The following is a 6,434-nucleotide window of genomic DNA, read 5'->3' as shown; positions in this document are numbered from 1 at the left end:
CTCGTATAATTCCGTATCCTCCTAGCTTTAGTAGTAGGGCGGCGAGGAGTATTGAGCCTGCGATGGGTGCTTCTACGTGGGCTTTTGGCAGTCAGAGGTGTAGGCCGTATAGTGGGGCTTTTACTATGAATGCTATGAGCAGTGCTAGACCTGATAGTATTCCTGTCCATGAGGTGGATAGGGTTGGGTGGGTTAGTTGTAGGGTTGGCAGGTGCAGGGTGCCAATTTTCACGTATAGGTGTATGATTGTGATTAGCAGGGGTAGAGAGCTTACTGGCGTGTAGAATAGCAGGTAGATGCCAGCGCTTAGGCGTTCTGGTTGGTTCCCCCATCGGGTGATTAAGATTAGGGTGGGAATGAGGGTTGCTTCAAATGAGATGTAAAATAGTGCTAGTTCTGTGGTGGAAAAGGCTAGTAGGATGAATGGCTGGACTGCGACTAAGGTTGAGATAAAGATTCGTTTGCGTTGTAGGGGTTCTTGTTGCAGGTGGTTTTGGCTTGCTATGATTATGAGTGGGAGTAGTCAGCAGGATAGTACTAGGAGGGGGGATGAGATTTGGTCAATTCCTGTTCAGTTGGATAAAAATTTGTAGGGGTAGTAGGTTGGGATTAATCACTGTAGGCTTAGGGCAGCGATTAGGAGGCTGTATAAGGTGGTGTTAGTCCATAGAAATTTTGGTGGAGACAGCAGGGCTGTTGGAAGAAGTATGATTGTGGGTAGGATGATTTTTAGCATTGCAGGAGGTTTAGGTTGTGTAGATGGTCGGAGCCATGTGTGCGGGTGGAGGCTACTAGGATGGCCAGGCCTGTGCCCGCCTCACACGCTGAGAAGGTTAGCATGAGAATTGGTACCATGGTGAATGAGGAGACTTGGTTTTCGATGGATCATATTGATAGGCCTACGAATATCGATAATATTATGCTTTCAAGGCATAGTAGGGCGGATACTAGGTGGGTTCGGTGGAAGGCTAGTCCTAGTCCGCTGAAAATGAAGGCTGAGTAGAAGCTTAAATGTAGGGGCGACATAAAAAAGTTACAGGGTTGGCTGTAATCTGCTGGGTCGAAACCAGCTATCTTTTTGGTTAGACTAACTTTCTGTTATTCTGCTCATTCTAGGCCCCCTTGAATTCACTCGTAGGCCAGTCCGAGTGTTAGGAGAAGGAGGATCACTACAGTTCAGGTGAGGGTCATTAGGGGGGATTGGAGTTGGACGGCTCATGGCAGGGGGAGTAGGAGGGCGATTTCTAGGTCGAATAGGACGAACAGGATGGCTACTGAGGAAGAATCGGACTGAGAATGGTAATCGAGCAGATCCAAGTGGGTCGAATCCACATTCGTACGGTGAGAGTTTCTCTGAGTCGGGGTTTATTTGGGCGAGTCAGAAGTTTAATGCGGTTAGGGCGGCGCTTAGGATTGATGATAGGGCGAATATGAACATGAGTGCGTTCATTGCTCTCCTCTGGGTTTATACCAGATTCTAGAGATTGGAAGTCAATTGTAATTAATATACTAGAAGAGCAAGATCCTCATCAGTAGATGGTTATGTAGAGGAATAGTCAGATGACGTCTACGAAGTGTCAGTATCAGGCTGCTGCCTCGAATCCGAAGTGGTGGTCTGATGTAAAGTGGAACTTGATCAGTCGGAAGAGGCAGACGGTCAGGAAGGAGGATCCGATGATTACGTGGAGTCCGTGGAATCCAGTGGCAACGAAGAAGGTAGATCCGTAGACGCTATCGGCGATTGAGAATGGGGCTTCGTGGTATTCTATTGCTTGTAGGGCTGTGAAGTAGAATCCCAGGAGGATCGTTAGGGTTAGGGCGTGGATGGCGTGTTTTCGGTTTCCTTCTGTGATGCTGTGATGGGCTCACGTTACGGTAACGCCTGAGGCTAGTAGGATGGCTGTGTTTAGTAGGGGGACTTCTATCGGGTTGAGTGGTTTAATTCCTGTTGGGGGTCATTGGCCTCCTAGTTCTGGGGTTGGGGCCAGGCTCGAGTGGAAGAACGCTCAGAAGAACCCTAAGAAGAAGAATGCTTCGGATGTGATGAAAAGGATTATGCCGTATCGTAGGCCTTTTTGGACTGTGGGAGTGTGATGGCCTTGGAAGGTGCTTTCTCGTACAATGTCTCGTCATCATTGGAGTATTACTAGGAGTATTGAGATGAGGCCTAGGGTTAGTAGTATGGATGAGTTGTAGTGGAATCACATGATTAATCCTGAGGTTGTGAGTAGGGCGGCGGCTGCCCCGAAGATTGGTCAAGGGCTTGGGTCAACTATGTGGTATGAGTGTGCTTGGTGTGCCATTAGATGTTTTCTTGTAAGTATAGGCTTAGAAGGAGCACGAAGACGTAAGCCTGGATTATGGCTACTGCTACTTCTAGGATGGTTAGGAGTAGTAGGATGATTATTGTTAGGATGGATACTGCAGGAAGGGTGGGTATTAATGCAATGGAGGCTGTAGAGATGAGTTGGATGAGTAAGTGTCCTGCTGTAAGGTTGGCTGTAAGGCGGACTCCGAGGGCTAGGGGGCGGATTAGTAGGCTGGTTGTTTCGATCAGGATTAGTGCGGGGATTAGGGGTGTAGGGGTACCTTCGGGTAATAGGTGGGCTAAAGAGGCTGATGGTTGGTTTCGTAGGCCTGTTAGTAGTGTGGCGAGCCATAGTGGGAAGGCTAGGGCTATGTTCATAGATAGTTGGGTGGTTGGGGTGAATGTATATGGAAGGAGGCCTAGAAGGTTGATTGTAAGAAGTATGATTATTAGGGATGTAAATATTATGGCTCATTTGTGGCCATTTTTGTTGAGTGGGACTATTAGTTGTTTTGTGATTAGGTGAAGGAGTCATGTTTGGATAGTAGAAAGGCGGTTGTTGATTCATCGGTTGTTTGGGGACGGGAATAGTAGGGCTGGGAAGAGTAGGGATAGTAGGATTAAGGGGATGCCGAATAGATTGGGGCTGGAAAATTGGTCAAAGAAGCTTAGGTTCATGGTCAGGATCATGGTGTGGGTTTGGTAGTGAGGGAGGTCTTATTTGATGGGGGGTTGGTTGTGGTGAAGGCTAGTAGTTTTGGTTGGATGAGGAGTGCTAGGGTTAATCAGGTTATAATTATGATTGAAAATCATGGTGCGGGGTTAAGCTGTGGCATATCATTAAGGAGGGGGAAGTCCCTCTTTGGCTAGCTTAAAAGGCTAGTGCTGTTGCATAGCTTCTTAATGATTAGGATGATGATAGAAGGGACGATCAGGCCTCGAAATGTGGGAGTGGGGTTGATTCTACTACAATGGGTATGTAGCTGTGATTAGCCCCGCAAATTTCTGAGCATTGTCCGTAAAAAATCCCAGGCCGGGTGGTAATGAATGAAGTTTGGTTTAGTCGGCCTGGGATTGCGTCTGTTTTAACTCCGAGCGTTGGGACTGCTCAGGAGTGGAGTACGTCTCCTGCAGTAATGATCACGCGGATGGGGGATTCTATTGGGATAACTACGCGGTGGTCAACTTCTAGCAGTCGGAAGTGGCCGTTGGGTAAGTCTGGGGTGGGCACTATGTAGGAGTCGAATGATAGGTCTTTGAAGTCTGTGTATTCGTAGCTTCAGTATCATTGGTGGCCGATGGCTTTTAGGGTGAGGTCTGGTTCGTCGATTTTGTCCATTATGTAGAGGATTTGTAGGGATGGGAGGGCGAGGAGTACCAGGACGATAGCAGGTAGGATTGTCCAGATCAGCTCTACTTCTTGGGCGTCTACAGCATTGGACGAGAGTTTTTCTGTTAGTATGTGGGCTAAAAGGTAGAGAACTAGGCTGCAGATAGCTAGGGCAACGATTAGGGCGTGGTCGTGGAATTCAACGAGTTCTTCTATGATGGGTGATGAGGCGTCTTGGAATCCTAGTTGGGAGTGGTTGGCCACATGAGATGTACAGGATTTTTACCTGTGATTTAGTCTTGACAAGGCTATGTAATTGGTTTACTAACGTCTCATAAGAAAGAAGCATGAGCGGTTAATGCAGTTGGCTTGAAACCAGCATGTGAGGGTTCGATTCCTTCCTTTCTTGTACTTGGACGAAGGCCGGTTCCTCGAAAGTATGGTATGGGGGAGGGCAGCCGTGGATTCATTCAACGTTTGTGGTAGTTAGTTCTGGTTGTAGGACTTTTCGTTTGGCCGGAAAGGCTTCTCAGATGATGAATATTAGTATGATTACGGCTACTATTGAGATTAGGGAGCCGATGGAGGAAATGGTGTTTCATAGTGTGTAGGCGTCGGGATAGTCCGAGTATCGTCGGGGTATTCCTGCTAGGCCTAGGAAGTGCTGGGGGAAGAACGTTAGGTTTACTCCTGTAAATATTACCCCGAAGTGGGCTTTTGCTCATGTTTGGTGTAGGGTAAACCCAGTGAGTAGTGGGAATCAGTGAGTAAATCCTGCTAGAATGGCAAAGACGGCGCCTATGGATAGGACGTAGTGGAAGTGGGCAACTACGTAGTACGTGTCGTGCAGGGCGATGTCTAGGGAAGAGTTTGCAAGAACGATTCCTGTTAATCCTCCGATGGTAAATAGGAAGATAAATCCTAGAGCTCATAGTATTGGGGGGGTCTCATTTGATTGTTCCTCCGTGCAGGGTGGCTAGTCAGCTAAATACTTTGATTCCGGTAGGGATGGCAATGATTATAGTGGCTGATGTAAAGTAGGCTCGGGTATCAACGTCTATTCCTACTGTAAACATGTGGTGAGCTCAGACGATGAATCCTAGGAAGCCGATGGATAGTATGGCTCAGACTATTCCCATGTAGCCGAAGGGCTCCTTTTTGCCTGAGTAGTACGTGACTACGTGTGAGATGATTCCGAACCCCGGTAGGATCAGAATATAGACTTCTGGGTGTCCGAAGAATCAGAATAGGTGTTGGTACAGGATTGGGTCTCCTCCTCCAGCGGGGTCGAAGAATGTGGTGTTTAGGTTTCGATCAGTTAGTAATATTGTAATACCGGCGGCGAGTACGGGGAGTGATAGAAGGAGTAGGATGGCGGTAATTAGTACGGATCAGACAAATAGTGTCCACTTCCACTACGTCCTATCCATAGGCGCCGTCTTTGCCATTCTAGCAGGATTTACTCACTGATTCCCACTACTCACTGGGTTTACCCTACACCAAACATGAGCAAAAGCCCACTTCGGGGTAATATTTACAGGAGTAAACCTAACGTTCTTCCCCCAGCACTTCCTAGGCCTAGCAGGAATACCCCGACGATACTCGGACTATCCCGACGCCTACACACTATGAAACACCATTTCCTCCTAGTCCTAGGACTTAGAGAAACTCCAGTACTAAAAATAGTAAACACAAGCAATAATTTCATATACTTCACTCTCACTCACCACTCAACTATCAGCTAACCACACCCCCGTCCACATAGCTTAACACAAAGCATGGCACTGAAGTTGCCAAGATGGCATAAAACATGCCTGCGGACAAAAGACTTAGTCCTAACCTTACGGTTGGTTTTTGCTAAATATATACATGCAAGTATCCGCGCCCCAGTGTAAACGCCCTCGACCACCTACCCCCATACAGGCCTTGAGGAGCGGGTATCAGGCACACCCAAGTAGTAGCCCAAGACGCCTCGCTAAGCCACGCCCCCACGGGTATTCAGCAGTAATTAACATTAAGCAATGAGTGCAAACTTGACTTAGTTATAGCAACAGCCTAACTTCAAGGGTTGGTAAATCTTGTGCCAGCCACCGCGGTCATACAAGAAACCCAAATCAACCGTCCTATTGACACGGCGTAAAGAGTGGTAAAATGCCTATCCTAGCTAACTAAGATCAAAATGCAACTGAGCTGTCATAAGCCCAAGATGCACCTAAACACACCATTAAGATGATCTTAGGAACTAACGACTGATTTAAACCCACGAAAGCCAGGGCCCAAACTGGGATTAGATACCCCACTATGCCTGGCCCTAAATCTTGATACTTACTTTACCGAAGTATCCGCCAGAGAACTACGAGCACAAACGCTTAAAACTCTAAGGACTTGGCGGTGCCCCAAACCCACCTAGAGGAGCCTGTTCTACAATCGATAATCCCCGATTAACCCAACCACCCCTTGCCAACACAGCCTACATACCGCCGTCGCCAGCCCACCTCGAATGAGAGCACAACAGTGGACACAATAGCACCCCGCTAATAAGACAGGTCAAGGTATAGCCTATGGAGTGGAAGAAATGGGCTACATTCCCTATTCATAGGGCACACGGAAAGAAGCGTGAAACCACTTCTGGAAGGCGGATTTAGCAGTAAAGTGGGACAATAGAGCCTACTTTAAGCCGGCCCTGGGGCACGTACATACCGCCCGTCACCCTCCTCAAAAGCCACATCCCACATAACTAATACCATAAATACGCTGAAGATGAGGTAAGTCGTAACAAGGTAAGTGTACCGGAAG

General features: G+C 47.7%; 1 long non-coding RNA gene across 1 annotated transcript in view; it reads right to left on the bottom strand.

Annotated features, from left to right (window-relative positions):
• LOC310884040 overlaps positions 1-6,434 on the bottom strand; it is a 154,573-nt gene that overhangs the window by 134,652 nt on the left and 13,487 nt on the right. The window lies entirely within an intron of this gene.

This window comes from Anser anser (genome assembly GCF_964211835.1).
Source record: "Anser anser genome assembly, chromosome: 19".
NCBI lineage: Eukaryota > Metazoa > Chordata > Aves > Anseriformes > Anatidae > Anser > Anser anser.
Note: the sequence above shows the minus strand (reverse complement) of the source record. Positions and strands in the feature narration are given on the sequence as shown.